Source organism: Leptonychotes weddellii, chromosome 13 (assembly GCF_054177405.1).
Source record: "Leptonychotes weddellii isolate Sample4059 chromosome 13, ASM5417740v2, whole genome shotgun sequence".
Taxonomy (NCBI): domain Eukaryota; kingdom Metazoa; phylum Chordata; class Mammalia; order Carnivora; family Phocidae; genus Leptonychotes; species Leptonychotes weddellii.
The window spans coordinates 28273021-28294209 of record NC_138381.1 but is presented as its reverse complement, the minus strand read 5'-3'; the positions used below and the strand labels follow the sequence as shown (position 1 = coordinate 28294209).

The following is a 21189-nucleotide window of genomic DNA, read 5'->3' as shown; positions in this document are numbered from 1 at the left end:
AGCAACATTCAAAATAATAACTGCCCAGTTGTCCTCGTCTGGGGACTGTGCAGTTTTCCCTGTGTTCAGACACAATTTCAAGGTCATTGTCAAATATCCAATTGGCTATATACTGCTCAAAATGATTCAATCACATTTTCCTAATTAAAAGAAAAAGGCAAAATAATCTGGAAGTAATCATGTGTTCCACCAAATAGTATGTGAGGGAGATTGCAATGGAATATTTCAATTATTATCTGTGCTGAGGAGGTTTGATCCAAGGTTAATCATCCTCTGCTTAGCTTCATCCTTCCATGTGACTAAGTGCTTGCCTAGTGCCTGGAGAGACTGGGGACAGATGAGACTGGGTGATTGACTGCAGTTTTTCTCTTGTTACTTTTTTTTCATTTATTTAGGGAATGGCACCTGGTACTTTAAATGGCATCTTTAATCAGTGACTCAAAATGCTTTTCAAATAGCTGCATTATCCTTATTTTATAGACAGAGGGAGAGAGAGCGTTAGTTTAGTGACTTGGCCAAGGTCATAGAAATGGCAAAAGAGATGGAAACAGTCCTGAGAGCTCCCTAGCTCCCCACACAACATCAAATCGTTTGTATCCCATGCAATGGCCATGAGTCACAGGACTGGTTTGCTGCTAGTTAACCATGTGAATTAGAGCACTGTACTGGTACTTGGTGGCTTTCTTTTTTCTTATTTTGAAAGCCAGCTGGGAACCAGGTTCTCTCTTATATTCATGGTAGCAGTAAATTTTTCTTTTTAAAAAATATTTATTTTAGTTGGGGGAAGGGGAGAGTCAGAGGGAGAGAATTTCAAGCTCAAGCAGACACCATGCTGAGCATGGAGCCCACCTGGGCTGATCCCATGACCCATGAGATGTTGACCTGAGCTGAAACCAAGAGTTGGACACTTAACTGATTGAGCCACCCAGGTGTCCCAGTAACAATAAATTTCTATGTCACAGCTTCAGAAATGTCAAACTCCTCACTTCTGAAATAATAATTTGGGCAGAATAGAGTTTTAATGTAAATGGCAATTTGAATAAAAAAAACTTGTTTTGAGCCTTTGATATCAACTAGTTAGATGCAAGGGAATGTGTTGAGTAAAGTGGTCTTCTAGAAGGTCTGGTTGGTGGCCTATTGATCGTACATCTGTATCCATTTGGCACATTTTTACCAAATCTCAACTATTCAAAGCTCTGTGCTAGGAAGTTCAGGAATACAGAAATTTAATGAAATGGAATCCCTGCTTCCTTGGCAACGACAAGCAGTAGCAGAGGACTGGAAATAAACCACTCAGAAGAACCCAAGGAGGGATTAAATAACAGTGATATAAGGTAAAACTAGAGGGTGGGGCAATGCCCAGGTGAAGAGCCTGGAATTTTGGGGTTTGAAACTTGGGTTTGAGTTCTGACTCTACTGTTTATTTGTGCGATGCATAGCAGCTCATACAGATTCCCTAAACCCTGCTTTTGTCATCTGTAAAATAATACCTACTTTATGCAATTAAATGTGATATAGGTGAAGAATTTTATACTAGATATATTTATGAATGAAAGGTATTAAGGCCCAAGATTGGGGAAAAATCTAGGAAGGATGGCTTTTGAATTCAGCACATTAAAAAAAACAATGAGCAAAAGCCTAGAGACCTTCAGGAATCTGGAGCATGGTTGATAAAGTTGACCCTGGGAGCAAATAAAGTCAGAAAGCTGAGCAGGGGTCAGCGTGGATGGCATTCACCATTGTACTGAGGAGTTGGCATTATCTTCTAGTTGGTGAGGCTGCATGAATTTAAAATTATTCGTAGTTCTTTTCAAATATTCTATAATTGTGATCTTTAACTCAGATTGACCTCTTCTTGACAACAAAAACCCTGTGACATTATATATGGCATGACTATAAAGTAGTAAGATTAATCTTTCTGTGGAGCCTGAGGCTGCACTGATAATTTGAAAGTTAGATGAAAAGAAACGGTTATATTTGTGTAGATACTTTATATAAGGTCTCCATTTTAGTAGTTTGCTTGTTTCTTGTATTTTCCTAGGCTTGTTAAGACCAATTCATGGTGGGGAATTTGTTTTGTTTTTGTTTCTGTTCCCCCCCCCCATCTTTGCCCTATGTAAAGTGAAAAACGACGCATGTATTTTTAGAGTGCTTTTGGTAAAAAAAAAAAAACACAAAAAACTTTTGACAGGGTATTCAAACATTTTTTTTTCATAAATTCCCATTAGATTAAAAATCTATCTAGGAACTCTCATGCCTGACTGGTAGACACATACAATGGTGTAGCCACTTTGGAAAACAGTTCGGTAGTTGTTTAAAATGTTAAGCACAGATTTATTATATGATCCAGCAATTCCACTCCTATGTATCTACCCAAGAGAAATGAAAACATGTGTCCACAGAAAGATCTGTTTATGAATGCTCATGGCAGCATTATCCGTAATAGCCCAAAGAAGGAAACAATTTGAATGTCCATTAACTGGCGAGTGTGCACATAAACACGGTGTATCCATACAAGGGAATATTATTCGCCAATTAGAGAGTAACCAACACGTGCTACAGTGTGGATGAACCTCAAGAACATTAAGCTAAGTGGGAAAAGACACAGAAGACCACATATTGTATGATTCCATGCATAGGAAATGTTCCAGAGAAGGTGAATTTCAGGAGATGAAAATTAAATATGTTGTTGTTGTCTGGGGCCAGGGGATGAATATGTGACGGCAAATGGTTGATGAGATTTCTTTTTGGGAATGGTGAAAATATTCTGAAACTAGATTGTGATAGTTGGCCAACTCCTTATGCTTACTAAAAATCATTGAGTACACTTAAAATGGTTAACTGGTGTATAAATTTTACTTCAATAAAATGGGTAAAAAGCTGACTGGAAAATGTTTGAGACAAAATACAAAGGAACATTAAAATTGAGAGCATATGTATAGTGCAGACCATAATTTAATACTTAAGAGATTAGAAAAGAAAAAGATGGCACTTTTGACTGGGTTTTAAAGCACTCTTTGTGGAAAAAGTAGGTTTCTCAAGTGAATGGGAGAGTTTGTGTTTGAGTTGAGTGTTGAAAGAGCAGTATGATTTATTCAAGATCCTCTAATAATTTGACCCAAACTAAACTCCCTAAATGCATATTTATTTCCTTTAGGGCACTTGAGTTTTGATGAGGATTCCCTAGTCACTGTTAAACAAAATTTGATAAGCATCACCCTATCCCAGAATATTTTCCTTTTAGAAATCCCTTCCTAGTAAGAATGGTAGCTTATTTTTTTGTATGCCTCAGCAGGTACTTAGCACAGGACATGGCTTAGTTAGGGCCCAATAAAAATAGCCTTTGGCTGCTTAACTGAGCAATTGACAGCATGCTGGCGGGGGGTGGGGGGACGGTAAGCAAGGGCTTCGTGATGGAGGTAGTGGGGGTGGGGAGCAGCCTGGTGCTTAAGAGAGGCTGGATAATTAATGGGGCTCCATTAGGAGGCCCTTGAGAGCTGAGTATGGAAGTTTGGCAATTGATCTGGAAGTTGGGGAGCAAAAGAGTGGCTGAGGCTGGGGATTTCGAGGGTTAGTTTAGTAGGGGAGAGCCTGGCGGCAATCAACACAAGATCAATTTTTTTTCTTCACGTATTTAAAGCTCAGTTCACCTTTATTGAGCATATGGTGATTGTTGGCCTTTAACTTCTGCTTTCTGGAAATAATTTGATTCTTCGCAGTTCTCCTTTTGCATTAACTTGAGGAGGCTGAGTTCTGTTGAAAAGTTCCTCTAGAGCATACTTTGAAGTAAAGCAACTATTGTTTTTTTTTCCTATGAACTTCACTCCTATTCTATCATGGGTTTGAGAGGCAGCAATAAAAAAATTCCTTTAAAAATACTGACCCAGACTAGATACTGCTTTTTATTTTTGTAGTAAGAGAGGCTCAAATTTGAAAACCCCTTTGTTGCTACAACACTTACTCACATGTGAGACCTTAAATATGTGTGCAATATTTTGGTTCTGGCTGGTTAAATGGGCAGGTGTCTCAGCGTAGAAGCAACCCACAGAACCCAGCTTTTAAGATCAGTGTTGTAATTCCGTGCTTTTCAGTCTGACCTGTAACACATCCTACATTCCCCAAATCAATGCTCTGAGCTCCCCAGAGTCCAAGGACTGGCATGGAGTGTGATCTTGATGTCAGTATCAATAATCATAGCATATAAGCTCACATCCAGGTGTACATTTTCCTCCATTCTCCATATGAAATGGTGAGTTCAATACTCTTCTATTTCAAAGGGAATTGAAGTTTGTGGAACAAAAGGGCTATTAATGCTACACAAATCACACTGATGTTGCAGTGGATGGCTCCCACAACTCCAGCTGGAGCTCATAAAAATTCGGAAGACTTGTGCTCCCTAAGACCAAAAGGTGGGAAGATGCACATTGACCTTTCAAAGTAAGAAAAAAAATGCTTCAAAACAAGGATGTGAAACAGCCTCCGTACACCTACTCGCCATCGTTCACTGAAAACGGAATTTGAGATGGACTCAGCCTTTTGCAGAATTGCATTTGATTAAAATTCACAGCAATGACAAACATGTGAGCAGACTTCTGAAGAGTGAAGGCACCTGTGTTGGTTGAAATTGGTTGCGGATGATTCACACTGATAGATTTGTTCAGATAGGTTGACCATAACTTTCTTAGCTAGTTAAGTTGGGCAAAGCCACAGAAATCCAGGTCAGTTTGTCAAAATGAAGTATCCTACAAAAGAATTTCAGATAGATCAGTTTGACCCCACAGTAGAATAGTTCTTGAAACAATCAAGTACCACTCACCCACCCTATTGGTTTCATCAAAGAAAAATCTAGTAGTTTAGAATCACGACAGAAGACCAGTGTCATTGTAAAAATGTTACCTGCTTATGGTGCCAAACAAATAGAAAATCGGGTGTATGCCTGTGCATCAAAAGCAATGATTTTGGGGGTGAATTTTGGGGGTGTAGACCTCAAGTGCAAAAATAACCTCCAGGGAAATTAAGTCCATGTTACCAGATTTCATATTAGATTTTACCTTCAGGGGATCTTGTGTACCTAGATATCACAAGATGTCACTGGAGGATTGAACAGGGAAGGCTCACTAAACTGAGCTCAGGAAGGGAAGAATTGATTGTGGAGACAAATGACCTGTGATGTTTGGTGGTCAGATTCAGGGGCAGTGTGTGGTTCTAGAAAGGGCGGGGCTGCATGAACCAAACATCAAGCAGCTGGGAAGACACACAAGAGAGCGGCCGTATAGATTGATCACATACTTTGGAAAATGTGTGAACTGGGTAGAACCTCAACCTTGACAGACATTCGTCACAAATAATTCATCAATATTTATCCAGTTCATCTAATAATTTGAATAATTCATCCCTTCATAAGCTTTGTCTTGTAATATTTCTATATGAATAAAAATAGTTCCAGGAGTGGTATAACTAGAAAACTCCAAGGGACTGAAGATATAACCTAGTCCAGTGTTCACTTTACAGAAGAGGACACTGAGGCCCAGAGAGGTCCAGTGGCTACTTGATAGAAATTTTGGTGTGATTGTGGTATTAGAACTCACTTTTGGGCTCTTCAGCTATCTTGAATTCACTGCATATTCACAAACCTTCAGGTAACTTGATTTCAAAAGTCTTTCCTGTGTGGCTGGGTTCTGATTCCAGGATCGTCTCTTGAGACCCATACAGGTTTTTGAATCATGTTTCTAATGCTGAAAACAAACACTATCATTTGGGGGAAAAATAGAAACAAGAGCTTTGCAGAGGGGTTCGCTATTGGGTTCGGTTGTAAAGCATACTTAACTCTGAATGTTAGCTCCTTACTTTAGAACTTCCTTATAAAAGATCTAAGGACTTAATGGTTGCTTTTTTTCCTTTTAATTCTTTATCCTGGGAAGGAAAGAATATTGCTACAAAATGAGTATGGAATGATGAGAAAAATGTAGTTTTTCTCCTATAGTCACGATGAACCTCTGGTCACTCACTGAGTAATAAAAACAAAAATTAATATTGACTGCTTACCCTGTGCCACACACTGTTCAAAACACCATATTTGAATTAACTTCTGTTATCCTTACTACAACACTACCAGAGGTTGAATGATTTTCTCAAATCTCAAGGGTCACATCCAGAATATCATCTCCAGCATTTTGCTTTCAGAATCCAAGGTAGTGCTTGCTGAACAATACAGACTCTTTATAGAAGATGGCCTATTTCCCTGTACTTTCCTCTTGGGTGCTTATTATTAGAATTGCCACCCACCCTCAATGCTGAAAAATACTTATGTGACCTGGATCTCTAATGCTTCAGTATGCATTACTTTAATTGCTGTCCTCTGATGTAAGGAGACATTCAGGAAAAGGAGGTCCTAGAGTTAGAGGGTCGATTAAGATAGGGTGATTAAAAAAAAAACTAGGGCTTCTCAAGATGATCACAGTGTCAAAATTTTCTTATGGCCAGGGGCACTGCTATTTTGTGACAAAGCAGCAGATTATAGTGGGAAGTCTTGCCTAAGTGGCTGGAGACTCAGCCCTGCCGCTTCTATGCTGTGTTAACTTGGGCAAATTACCTTCCTTCTGAAGACCTTGGGTTTACCCGTGTGATCATCTTTGTTTTCTTCTTGCTCTGTTTTGGATTTTTAATTTATTTTTTTTAAAAGATTTATTCATTTTAGAGTGAGCTCTGGGGAGGGGCAGAGGAAGAGGGAGAATCCGGAAGCAGGCTCCATCCTGAGCATGGGGCTTGATCCCAGGACCCTGAGATCATGAGCTAAAACAAGAGTCTGCCCCTCAACCGACTGCGACACCCAGGCACCCCTGTCTCGGATTTTAAAGGTCGTTTCTCCCTCAAGGACCAGTGTTCTAGGAAAGTAGAATAGTTAGCCATCTGCAGATGACAATATGGGCAGGCTTGGACTCTCCCCTGCATGCTCCCAGTGAGCTCTGGTCTTGTTTTTATGTTGAGTCATTTCTGAGTGACAAAGCAGGCAAACTGCCTCTAAGGCAGCTCATTCTAGGCAGGGAATCGTTAGAGCCTGGCGTTAATTCTACGTATTCGCTGAATTCCGCTCTAAGTCATGTGAGATTGGGTTCCTCTTTGGCCTATTTGGGTAGGGAAGGTGTGGCAAGTGGAGAGAAGAGGCTACAGAGAATTAGAGCTGTTCCCAGGGCTCTGCACAGCCAGGATTGAGGACCTTGGGTTCCCACTTGTGCACCTCTCTTTTTTAAAAAAGGCGGGGGGAGCTACTCCTGAGGCTGAATGCAGAGGTTCTCCATGGGGTAAAAGCATCATCAGCTTGGAAACTCACCCCCAGGCCTCATCACCAAAGACAAAAACCGTTCCCACTTCCGTACCTTGCGTGCTGTGCAGGCAGGTACTCCCTCCCTCCCTTCTCCCTATTAATGTTTATGCATTTTTTACTGTCAGATGTCAGAACTGCGGAGTAGATGGAGGATGGAGAGGTGGGCTTGATTGGGGAATTACCTGAAGACTGGGAGAAGAGGGGGAAAGAAGTAGGAATCAGGAACACAGAGATCATCGACCAAAACACCCTTCTTTCGGTCATAGGAGTGTCCCTCTCCTATTTTCTAAGAAGGATATAGTGCAGAGGAAGCCACAAAAGTGTATTATTTTCAGTGTGTTAAGGATAAATCACCTGGTTGTGCTGAAAGTCCCCTTCCAATGAGGTTGATCTGTGTGTTTCACTGGAGAGCTGTACAGAGAGAAAAAGCACAAAACCTCAGTTTTCCAGTCAATAGACTAAGAGAAATTCTCCATTTCTTTCTCCTCAGTCTCTGTCATTCGATTCTTCTGGCGTGGATACTTAGGACATGGAATAAGCTCAGTTGATGTTGGTTAGGTGGACCTGTAATTCTCAACATTGAGAATTTCAAGAAGGGGGTCGGGCAAAAACAACCTGAATATGAGAGTACCATGCAAAAAGCCTCCCCTCCCAACTCCTCTACACACATACATAACACACTGGAAAGTCCACCAAAATTTCATGTTCTAGTGCGCAATTTGGTCAAAGAAATGGAGTGATTGGCTATGAATTTCAACCTGTTCATAGAATTCCCGGACTTGACGCTGCCTTCCGCAGGCGCCGCTGTTTGAAGGTGACGGAGGTGGAAATTTCCATGCATGTGGGGCCCCTGGCCAGCAGATGGCGATGTTTCTTAGTTTTACACTAAGGTGTCGGGCCGGAGGCCGTTAGAGATGCAGGGCGTGTTTATCAGAGGGCTGTTAAATCAGCTCAAAATCTGTAAAGGCACGGTAGATCAGCTCTTATTTATTTATTTTTACTTAGAGTTGATGAGTTCAGTAAAATTCCATAATGGGCAAATGAACACTGTGTGTGTGTGCTGGGAATGGGAGCAGAGGAAGACCTGAATCTGAGATGGTTGGGTAGGTTGGTTTTATCTCCGGCAGTTGCTTCTTAAAATGAGATTCCTCTTGACGTGCCTTCTGGCAGCCTGGATGTAGTCAGTGTGGGACCAGAGGGCACACGGACAGCAGCTTTGTTCATTTCCTTTTACATTTCTTTAGAAGTGGGCTCCTCCTCCAGCCTCAGCCACTTTGGCCCCAGCTCCTGGGGCAAAGACAGAATCTACGTGGGGCTGGGTCAGGGAACCAGAGCAGGGTGGGCCAGGTTAACGGATGGGAAGGGAGATGGAAGGAGAGCTCCCTGGTAGCCTCTCCAGGGCTGCATCCTCAGCTACCCAGAACTGGACACGGACGCACTGCTCCGATGCATTTTAAGCAGAGTGAGAGAAATGTGGGGAGTAAATTGGTTTTAAAACAATACGGCTTGTTTTGTGTGCTGTCTCATTAAGGGAAGTGGTACCACCTGGGAGCCAGGACATTGGGGTTTTTAAGCCTGAAGGTGCCACTGTTCTATGTGATAATGAACTTGTTCATGTGTAGTATGAGCCCTTGGAAGAATACCCCCCCAATACTTGTTTTTTTTTTTTAAAGATTTTATTTATTTATTTGACAGAGAGATAGAGAACACAAGTAGGCAGAGGGAGAGGCAGAAGCAGGCTCCCTGCAGAACGGGGAGCCCGATGCGGGACTTGATCCCAGGACCCTGGGATCATGACCTGAGCCAAAGGCAGCCGCTCAACGACTGAGCCACCCAGGCACCCTTAAATTATGTTCTTATGAACTAGAAATCCTGGCTGCACAGGGGTATTTTTAGATGGCAGGGCATCACTCTTGTCCAATTAAATCCGTGTCTAGGGGTACGGTCTCAGCATGTATCTTTTTACTAGCTGCCCAGGTGATTCTAATGTGCAGCCAGGATTGAGAACCATTGATCTAATAGGAGTTCCCAAAGGGGATGCCTAGAACCAGCAGTGTCAGCCTGTCTTGTGAACTTGCTAGAAATGCAAATTCAGTCCTCTCCATCAGAATCAAAGTTCAAGGGTGGGCCCAGAGATGGGAGTTTCAACAAGCCCTCCAAAGGATTGTGATATACCCACGGTTGCAATTGAGAGAATGAAGCTTCCCCACAATTTTTCCTGGTAGGTGGAGCCAGTGACGACCAGTGGCAATGGGCTGAGAACACAGGTGTTATATACCCTTTCCTGGCTTAAGGGTTTTTTTGTTGTTTTGTTTTCTTCCTGGCTTAAGCTTTTAATTGCTGGCACTTGACCTTTTATTTTCTCAACCACATAGGCCTGTATTCTAATATAGGAATGAAATACATTGGCCTCTCTAGCTTATATCCCTGAGTTTGCTACATGGAAGTCTTGTGAATGAGATAAACAACTTTGTTAGAATTAAATAACTGAAATTTTGTGGCTGTTTCTGCCTTAGTCTTACACTTTTCTGATAGATGTATAACTATTAATGGAATAGTTCCAATTCTTTGGCTGGATTGGTGCTGATAAAGAAGCTAAAGAAAAAAATCAGCCTTATATTCTGAGGTTTCCAAATATCTATATTTGGTGTTACAGTGTCCAAATATTGGGGGCCAGGTTTGCATCCTTTAAAATTCTTAGTAAAGGTCTGAATTGCCATGGTGATACTAGGAACTTGGTGTACTTCGTTCATTGTAAGAGCCTAAATCGGGGAGGGCGTTCTCCTTCCTTTAGACTCTTTCCAAGCAGACTGCTTCTCTCAATGACAGAAACTGCACGAATATGTGTTTTCTGAGGCAAGTGTCTTTGGGGTTGGTCTCTGTATTAGTCTGCTTGGGCTGTCATAACAAAATACCAAAGACTGGGTAGCTTAAACAAGAGAATCTATTTACTTCTAGTTCTGGAGGCTAGAAGTCCCAAGATCAAGATGCCTGCATGGCTGGTTTCTCCTGGGGCCTTTTTCCTCGGCTCGCAGATGTCCACCATCTCAGTGTGTTTTCAAATGGCCTTTTCTCTGTGTGCGTGCTCCTGGTTTCTCTTCCTCTTTATAAGTGGATGTCAGTCCTTCGGGATTAGGACCCCACCCTAGGACCTCATTTTAACCTTAATTATTTCCTTAAAGGCCCTATCTTAGGGCTTCAGTACATGAATTTTGGTGGCATACAATTCAGTTTGTAACAAACTTCTCAATTGCTTATTCTTTCATATATTTATAGCCATTGCTGTATCATTACCTGCTTTACAGGTCTGGTTACCTCTAATGCCCGCCTTATTTTTGCTAATAGAAATTTTCCCAGGTCTCTGTTTTATAATTTATATTTATATAATATAATTTATAATTAAACATCTTTAATATTGTTATAACCAATGTTTATTGAAACATCCCTATGTTTTTAGGGTTTGAGATCAGTTGACTATATATTTAGGCATCCTGCATCTGACTCCCATTAGCTTGCTCATCTTCTCTGCCTTCTGTATATTACCTTTTTATACTTTTGTGATCTGGAAATACTGTGCTGGGCAAAGAAATGTGCCTTTGATCCTCTATATTTTGCTCATTCCTGTCTTTATCCATTTACTGAAGTTACAGTATTCTCCTTTTGCTTAAGATATGGCCTTCAGTATCTTTGTTTATACACAATAAATGGTCATCTTCCATTCCTCTAGGGATTTCCGGGACTAAGCCCATCATTAAACTTCGAGAGCTCAACAAAAGCTGCTGTTATGTTTGTATGAGTGTTTCCCTTTGGGGTTGGTGTTGAAGATCTCCCAAGAGTCGATCTGATTGGGTCATTAAGATGAATGAAATAACCATATTGACTGTTTAGTGGCCTGGTTATTTCAGTCATCTTAATGAGAGAATTAGATAGACCCTAAGGCACTCCGAATCCTCATTTGATGATTGACCTAGAAACAATCAATCTGACCATGTTGCTCTCCAAATCCTCTGCTCCGTTCAATCAGTCTCAGTCCCTACAACCCTTCTACTAAACATGAGCTCTCCAGCCCTCTCTTTGTCAGCTGTGGAGCAGTGGGGGCAGCAAATTCTGACCCTGTACTTCTGTAGCTACACATTCCACTTTGCTGAGCATGAATTTCCTAACAATTATCTACTTAAAAAAATGACCACTTGTGATATTTGTAAACCAGAGGTCTCCTACAACTCTGAGGCTGTTTCTTCCTGCCTTTGTTCAAGCTGCATCGCCCATTTACAGTAGCCTCCCCTATTTTCTGTGTGTCCATGTTTTCCCCTTCAACCGGCCAGCTTCAGTTCTGGCTCCTTGATGACTACTGTATGTTGTGTTTTCTGACTGTGTCTCACCCTTATTGTCTCTCTGGTATGTGGATTTGGAGAATGGTAGACCTGGGAAGGACTTGGTATCTGCTTCATGTCTGTCCTCACTTTCCCTTTTTCTAAAGAAAACCAGTGACTTATACAGAGACACAGATCAGACAGGCTCAAACAGTGAGATGTTCTTCGGACCCAGGAATTAGGTACTGGCTGCAGCCTTTTCCAGAAAATCTCACTGGGTATATGGAGGGAGCGAGGTGACAGGTTTCCCTGAAGCCATGAACTCTGCCAGTGCTGCCGAAGATTGTTGCTGGTGTTAGTTTAATGGAGGAGAGGGAGTAAACCAGGACCTTCTCTTTACTTCCACAGCTTCATGAACCAAGTGAGAATGAGACATGGGAGTCAGATAGAAGGATATTATTGGGACAGCTCATTTGAAGAATGCGGTACAGACTTAATGGTCCAAGCGGCCTGTCTTTAACAGCTTCCCTCGTGTTGAGGTCCTGGTAGGACTCCTCCACCCCCAAAACACACAATTGGTCTCTGTAAAGGGAGAGTATGGGTGTGCAAAGCAAAAGCTCTTCTGCAGGATCCCTCCTTTCTCCCTGTGAGTCCTGCCAGTGGGGACAGTAAGAGAAGGACCTCCCAACCGTCTGCTAGAAGGCCGACTTGGGCAATTGCCCTGGCGAATTCGCCCAGTAAAGGGCAGAAGTAAAACAGACACCTGTCCAGCCTATGTGCTGGCTCGCGGGAGAGCCCAGGAGATACCGAGCCGGCTCCACTCCGTTCCTCCTCCTTAACCTCCCTGGCCACACAAGTCACGCCTCCACCCCTTGGCAAGGAGTCGCTGAGATGCGATTCTCTTTATAATATTTCTGAAGGTGTGGGAGTTGCTCCCTTAGAGGCTAAGAGATACACTGTGGGGAGGGGCAGTGGAGCATGGTTCTCTCTGCTGTACTGTGTGGAAGTCAGCCTGCTGGGCCTGTTGGCTTCTTGATCTGCTCATGACTTTGCAGCCTCCTGGTGCCAGGCATCCATGAGGGCCAAGAAACAAATGGTGCATCTTCTACAGATGTCTGACAATACTCTGGCTGGACCCAGAATTGAGACTTAGATGTTAATCTGTCTCTTCATTTGATGCTGAGTAATTAACAAAAGGTTTTAGTAATTTTTTTTCCAGGGTATTAGAAGGAAAACACTATTTCCTGAAAGACACAGACTGATCAGTTGCCTGCTTATAATCTAATTAACTTCTGTGGAAGGACCAGTTGGAAAGGTCACTGGGGATTCTGGGCCCTGGGAACTCCGTTCTTTACCTAATCAGGTCCTAGCTCTTGGGTACCAGAGTCCTTGTTGTGTAAAATCGTAGCTTATATTGCAAAACCAACCTTTCCACCTGATGTCCTCTCTGGGGTATGGTATCTGCTTCATGTCTGTCCTCACTCCCTTTTTCAGAAGAAAACCAGAGACTTGCACGGGGACACGGATCAGACAGGCTCAAACAAACGTTCTTTGGACCCAGGGATTAGGTACTGGCTGCTATTTGCAGTTTTATGTGTAAATGTCACAGAATGAGAGCCACAGGAAACCCAGCTCATCCCAGTAGTTATGTATTGGTCTAGTCACTTGCAGAGGATTTTGGGTCTTTGGTACTGAAGGCTGTGAGTAAGATATCTATGAACTAAGAGCCACTATTCTTGTCCGTGTATGTTTTTTGGATACCAGGACCAACACCTTGGGGTATTAGCCAGTCAGATTAAGCCTAGGGAGACCAGGGTTTGGGAGACGTCTTGGATTAGTCTGGTCTTCTACAGTAAGTATTTCTGTCCACCCCACCCTGCCTTCCAGATGCCAATCAATTCACGTGTCCTGCATTCTTTAGGCTCGTTGCAATATAAGCTAGCATGCATGGGATGCAGGTCTGCGGGCCTAGTGATTCACAGGAGAGGAACATCTCCTACTAAAAAGTGTAAACTACAGTTAGGAGACCCGAGTTCTGCAGCTAACTGTGCGCTTTTATTGCTTAGGCAAGACATAAATAGCAGCAGCTTTTCTATGCTCTGGTGATCTATATCTGCCTTATGCTAAATATTTCATGTCCAAAGACTGAACTGCTGAACTAGTCATGGTATTTAAGTAAATCCTGTTATTGTGTTTTTAACTTTGTCAGGCACAGTGAGGTTAAGTGTTTTGTCCAATGTCAAATTTGTAATTCATGGCAGAGTCAAGTTCTAAATCCAGCTCCTTACCCTGTACACAAATTTAGTCTTACTGTGCTTCTCTTTATGGCATCGTCTACATCATACACCCGTTCATCTGTCTATCTACTGGGGGATCATATATGTAATGTTTCATTGGACATTTTCTGAAACATCAATATCTGTATCATTAACTCTGTGCCAGATGCTGCTAGCTAGCATCATGCATGTATGTCATCATGTAATGGTCTTCTCTGATCCACCTTACGAGGATATGTCTTATATTCCCCAGCTGAGCAGCTCGGATTCAAACTTCCATCTGCGAAATACAAAACTGACGCTCTTAATCTCTGTTGCACACGAACTGCCACTTACGTGTTCTTCAGATGCTGATGAAGCGCTTATAGGTCAGACCTTGTGTATCAACTGTTAAAAAAAAAAAAAAAATTCAGGCACCCTTTACAACTTTACCAGGTCCTCCTCGTTAGAAATCCTTTTATGGGGAATGCTGAACAAAGTTCATTTTTGGCTTCCAGAGACCCTGCAGTGGAAGCTGCTCAAATGAGGGTGTTTTAAGTACGAGGCTCAGGGAACTACATGGATATGTGGAGATTGATGTGTACTAATTTTCGTGGAAAGCTGTGTGATATATATAAAAATATGTGAGGTTCAGATATTTGTCTAACAAAGATTGTTTATAAAGGACCTAGGATTGTGTCCACATAACTACAAATCGTTGGTTAACCAGTGAAATGGGAAAAGTTATTAAAAAGGGGACATTTTAATGACCACAAAAATTGACTCATTCCACTTTTCTCCTAGCCCACATTTTGAAAAGCATTTTATTTAAAACATACCCCAACATAGACTAATACAATGAAACTTCTTGCATGTATCCTTGTGCTCAAAGTGTATCAACTCATGGACAGTATTCTGTGCTCTATGTCCAGACCTGCTTCTTCCAAAAGTCGCAGCTCTCCTGTAAATACTTCATTATGCATCTGTAAAAGCTAACTTTTTTTTTTTCAGATTTTATTTATTTATTTGACAGAGAGAGACACAGCGAGAGAGGGAACACAAGCAGGGGGGAGTGGGAGAGGGAGAAGCAGGCTTCCAGCCGAGCAGGGAGCCTGATGCGGGGCTCGATCCCAGGACCCTGGGACCATGACCTGAGCCAAAGGCAGACGCTTAACGACTGAGCCACCCAGGCGCCCCTAAAAGCTAACTTTTAAAAAACATAACCACACTGTTATCACATGTAAAATCAGTTGAAATAGTTTCTCAAAGGCCTTCAATAGCCAGTCAGTATTTAAATTTATAATGGTTTTGTAATTATGGCTTCCCCTCCTGTATATTTGAATTAGGATCCAAATAAGGCCATGCATTGTTTCTGATAACCATATTTATTTATTAAAGATTTATTTGAGAGAGAAAGAGCATGAGCGGGTTGTGGGGGGCAGAGGGAAAGGGAAAGAGAGGGAGAGAAGCAGACTCCCTACTGAGCTCAGAGCCCTATGCAGGGCTTTGATTTCAGGACCCTGAGATCATGACCTGAGTCTAAATCAGGAGTCTGACATTTAATGGTCTGAGCCACCAGGTGCCCCTACTGATAACTATTTAATGAGCACCTTTTTAATCGATAAGTTCTCCTTCCATCTCTCTATTTCCCTTGAATGTTATTTGCAAGAGAGATGGGGTCATTTGTCCTGTGGAATTTCCCACAGTCAAGATTTTGCTGATTGCAACACTGTTACGTCACTTAACACCTTCGTCTTCCTTCCTTGTTCATTTCCTGGATTCAGGTTTAATATTTTTGGTTCCCCTGTGCCCCCCCCCCCCCCCAAGTAGTGGTGTTTTCTTCCACCAGGAGAAGTTTTCTATCTGGCTGTCTCTTTTTATGATGTCTGCAGCGGTTGATGCTTATTGACTTGATCCATTAATTCATGTAGAGTTTCACAATAATATATCAGCTAAGGAACTTCTACAAAGAAACACTTCTATTTGGTAACCTAGCGGTTCAGTTGGTATAGGAAAGTCAGATGTTAATTGACCCGTTTTCAAAAGAATGATTCAAACTGCTATCATCTTCTAATGAATTCCAATGAACTAATTTTAAAAATATTAGGAGCTCACACATGTTTTGATCCATTCCAATAGTTTCCCTTATCAATGATCAAAATGGCTTCGTGTCAGCCACTCTTCGGTCAGTTCCTGGTCCTTGTGACAAGACCCTATTTGTCTTTAGTACCATTGCAGCCATTTTTATGACCTTTTTTCTGAGTCCATCTTGCTTAACTTAACATCTTCCTTGGGCTCTTTCGTCCCTTTAATGGAGAATAGTATTTAGAAACCATAGTCTAGGTGCTAGAGGTACTCATGGCTAGAAGGTTGGTTTTTATTTCTAGGTCTTTTCTAAGGACAGAAGTGGGAATATCTTTAAAATCTAAAATGCAGCAATTAAAATTCAGGACTATTGGGATTTTACAGAATTTCATCCATTTTGTATCTGAAATCTCTTAGATTCTAAGACTCCTTAACTTCATCCCACATTATACCAATAATAGTATCAGCATAACAATAGGATTCCTGGACACTGTTTAAGAGTTTTTATTTTGTATTTTGTATTGTTTTTTGTTTTTAGAATCTATCTTAGTAGAGCCATATGGTAAAAATACTGTGTTTTAAAATCTCTTGGAATATTTTCCTATTATGATACTAACTGGATATACATTCTGGCACATTTGTTTAATTTTATTTTCAATTTTTAGGGATTGCTTTTTCAAAATTTAAGTCTGTTGTATTAATACATAGAATATTTACATGGTTGCAAAGTCAAATTAACAAAACAAAGTATATTGAAAGAAGATGGGCCTCTTTGTCACTTCTTCCTGATTCCTTTTTTTTTTTTTTAAATAACCATTTCTTAATATTGGGGATTTTAAAATTGCAAACAGATTATATATAACGTGCATTACATATATGTTACATATACTTACATATTTGTATTCCACTCTTTCTTAATAAATTGGAGCGTACTTTCTCTCGTTGTTTTCTTACATTATTGCCTGGATAGCATACTGCCTGGTAGCACAAAGAGAGAATTCTCATTTTTTATTTTCACAGCTACACTGTACTCTGTCGTGTGGCTGATGTTCTGTGGTTTTTTTCAACCAGTCTCCTATGGGTAGACATTTGCATTGTATCTAGCATCTTGTCTCTTGCTATTACAAATAGGCTAGAAATGAATATCTTACATAAGTCTTTTTGCATTTTTATCAGTGAATTTTGGGTGGGATTCCTGGAATTGAAACTGCTAGGTCAAAAGGTAAAAGCACCTTTTCCCAAATTCTGTCGTGGTTGTGCCTTCCTTCCCACCAGCAATAGATGAGAGTGCATGTTTTCGCCCAGCCTCCCTCACAGAGTGTGCAGTCAACTTTGGATTTTTGGCAACGTAATGTGTCAGAAGTGATACCTGATTGTGGTTTCAAGTTGCATTTCTCTTTATGTGAGCAAGGTTGAGCATCTTTTTGTATGCCTAAAAGCCATTTGAATTTCTTTTTCTGTGGCTATCTGTTCATTTCTCCAGCCCATTTTTCTATAGGGTTGTTGGGCTTTAGAAACTATTAATATTTTATTTCAGGGACATTAATCATTTCTCTGCTATATAAGTTGCAACTATATTTTCCCAGTTTGTCATTTGTCTTTTTGCCTTTTCATTGCCCTCATTTTATCCCATGATTTTCAGAAACCATCCCACCTGCCATGCATGACCACAACTACCTTCTTTAATTATCAGGACCAAAATCACAATAAACTGGGAATCCTGATCCTAAATTTACCAACCTCACAGGGCTTTGTGCTTATTCAGTGACACATCACTGAAAAAAGCTTTGAAAAGCATAAAGCATTTTAGGAATCAGACAAGTTTAGGAAAGAATGTCAGTATTGACCAAATAACTTCCAGATAATTGGGTTTCTTTGCTTTAGTTTGTCAGTAACTTTCTCAACCTGTTTTATCCAGGTGATGTTCTCCTATCTCAAACTTTGATTCTGCCATGTACTTATTAATTTTTCTGGGGAAAAAAATGTGTGTCTGTATGTACATTTGTGTCTCTGGGCAGAATTTGGGAGTTTGTGGAATATTGGAAAGGCTTGGAGTTTTCATCAGAATGATCCAATTTGGCTGTGAAGTCAGTTGACTGAGCTCAAAGGTCTGGATTGCCTGGCTGAGAATGTAACACGAGGAAGGAAGAGGGAGAGATGTCCAAAAAGATTTTCACTCACGACATGATGGAGGACAGAAATGCCACTGGCTATGAGACATGCCTACTGATGTCTCCGTTTCAGAAGCCCTACAGAATTTAAACTACTAAAATAGAGTTGGGATATTTTCTCATCATGTAGTTGTCTTGCTTCTATGTGGTTTTGTCCTGTTTCTATTGTCGTGTTTTAACATCCTCTTAGCCGAAAAGCCTTTCCTCTATTCCCCACAACCTGTCATTTAGGACATAGGCCATGTCTTCTTTATAAATGTGCCCTCAATTAATTCAGTTCACCTTAATGCATTTCCTTAACACACCTGAATTATATCATGGTTTTAATTAAACTGCCTTATGGTGTAATACCAGACAGACCTGTAAATTACGAAGGCGGCGTTGGGGGAAACCTTGGGAGATTATCAAGTTTAAAACCTCATTTCACTTGTGAGGAAGCTGCACTCTAAAAGCTGGAGCCCTCAAAGTTTACACATATTTCTAGCTTGACACAGAACTAAGGAAAGAATCAGGTCCCTTGATCCCAGCCTCGGGCTCCTTCCACTCTACCACTTACTCTTAACTCTTGCTCTGACAGAAACCTGCTGTGTGGCCTCGGGCCGTTCATGTGACCTCTCTTTGCCTTGGCTTTCTTGTTTTAAAAAAATGGGGCTAATATAAATCTGACGCTTTCCATCTCAGATATGCTTTGTGGATCAGAGGAGACCTATGAATTCACATTTATGTGACTGGACCTAAAATCACTTTGATAGAATAAAATTCTATCCAAAGGTAATATATTGCTCCATTGAGATAGCCATGGACCAAACTTATGTGAAGTCAATATTGGTTGACAATAATGACATTGATAATGTGGCGGAGATGTCTGTGTGTATGTCATCCTGGGGCTAGCGAAGCCCCAGGAAGGAATAAAGCTTTAAAATTGGAACATGAGGGCAAAGTAAAAAAAAAAAAAAAAATCAAAACTAAAGGAAAAAAAAAACAATATGAACCTGAACACCCCAAAATGACTCCCTAAAGACCTGGGAAATATGTGAGTTAAGGAGATTGCATTAAAGAAAGTGTGGGACTTGTAAAACAATAGCCAGTATGTGGGAGATTAAACATCTGCTGCAGCCATAAATTGAGTCCCACTTGGAAACAGCCATATCCCCTCTAGAAATAACATTGTTCATAAGAACGTAATATACAGTACAACCCTGGTAAAGAGAATGCACATTAACCCATTAATTTAAAGAGTTTCAATCTCATTTTTATTTATATTTAAGCTTTTAATCCTAGAATAATTAGTCATTACTAGTATTTAATGACGGACTTGCTAATTGTGTATCCCAGGATGGAGCAGAGAGCAGTTAACACACTCACAAAGTGGTCATTAACTAGTTTTTAATGATCAAATTCTCTGGGATTATGACTATTACAAGATATAATTAACAGTTGATAACCATTATTTTCTTTTTTTTTCTTTTTAGCGGAAAGAAGATCAGACAGAAACAATGAATGCTGGCCTGTGCGGTATTTCTTCTATCAGGAAGAACAGCTTCAGAGGCAAGTTTTGCTTTCTTAATCATTATTACGGCTGAGCAAACTAAATGCTGGTTCTGGCTGGCTGAACAAATAGGCTCTCTCTTCTCATTAGAGTGTCATGGGGGGCTTATTTCGTGGACAGTAAAACCCCCTGACTGCTGGAAAGCTTTCTATCAGTTCTTATTTGGTAAAAATAAAAGAATTAAGCATGGTGCTGCTCAAACTTGGGGAGAATTCAGCTCATGGAAAAACTTCTGGGCCTCATAAAAGTTTGCAAAACTTATTGGTGAAATTTGTCTTCTTCACATGGAAGCCCTTCTTTACCATGTGAAGTATTCTATGCCTTCTCATTCTCTCTCCCTTCTCTCAGAAACTGCCTTTCTAGAGTGAAGCTGATGAACATCAGATGTGAATGACACGTCACTAAAGCTTTTAAATTAGTGATAAAGTCTTAGTGGAGGGATTGGCTCCTCACCCTTGGCCTTGGAGACCAGCACTCACCCTGCTAGGGATGAGGGCAGTGCAGGTGGGAAGGTATGGCTTCCTTCTGGAGCATCATCCTCAGGTTAGGACCCCACTGCACACAGGAACCTTTCTATTAGCCCATTGGGGTTCTACCACCTAGAGTTGCTTTGGGCTCTTCTTAAAACAGCTTTTTGCTGGGCATACAATAAAATGAGAGAAAATGAGATAGTTATTTTTAACAAGTCATGATCTTAACTTTGAATAGATCTTTATTTAAACACAAGTATTAGTTTTGTGGTTTTAAATTTTCCTAAAGAAAAATCTTCCAGGACACCTTGGTGGCTGTCAGTTAAGCATCTCCCGTCAGCTCAGGTCATAATCCCAGAGTACTGGGATCAAGTCCTGCATCGGACTTCTTGCTTGGCAGGGAGCCTGCTTCTCCCTCTGCCTCTGCCGCTCCCCCTGCTTGTGCACTCGCGTTCTCTCTCTCTCTGTCAAATAAATAAATAAAATCTAAAAAAAAAAAAAAATTTTCCATATAGAAAAATGAGTATTTCCAGGACGTGGAAATCTGATTAGAAATTCCCTATGAGAGCTGAAATTAAGATAGAAAATATAATAGACTTATAAAATTAATGCATATTTAAATTTATGGAATATATAAAATATATAATGTAAAATGATGTATATAACACACAGAAGTGTATAATGAAGGAGACCCTTTGTTTGACATTCACACACACGTGGATTGTCAACTGTGGCCCCGGCACTGCTCTGGGGCTGTGGTCACAGCATGGGCACCTCTCCCATGGTACAGTGCAGGGCATCAGTATCAAGCCATGATGGGCGAAGAAGCCCTGGGTTTTAGGAAGTGTCTGTGGGTGTGAGGGGGAGGGGCAAACTAGTCTGGGGCCCAGAGAAAGACTTCTGGGGGAAATGAGGTCCCAGACACAAGGTGAGCCAACTTTCTCTTCTAGTAAAGACCCTTGAGCCCTGAAGGAAGGCAGGGTATTTGCCAAGCAGCCATTCAGTGGTACTTTTCCAACAGA

At 41.0% G+C, this 21189-nt stretch overlaps 1 long non-coding RNA gene across 1 annotated transcript in view; it reads left to right on the top strand.

Annotated features, from left to right (window-relative positions):
- LOC115939790 (uncharacterized) overlaps positions 1–19696 on the top strand; it is an 89796-nt gene extending 70100 nt beyond the window's left edge. Inside the window, exon 3 of the long non-coding RNA XR_004074564.2 lies at positions 19621–19696. This is a non-coding gene — a long non-coding RNA (uncharacterized LOC115939790). The remainder of the gene's footprint in view (positions 1–19620) is intronic.
- The last annotated feature ends 1493 nt before the right edge of the window (positions 19697–21189 follow it).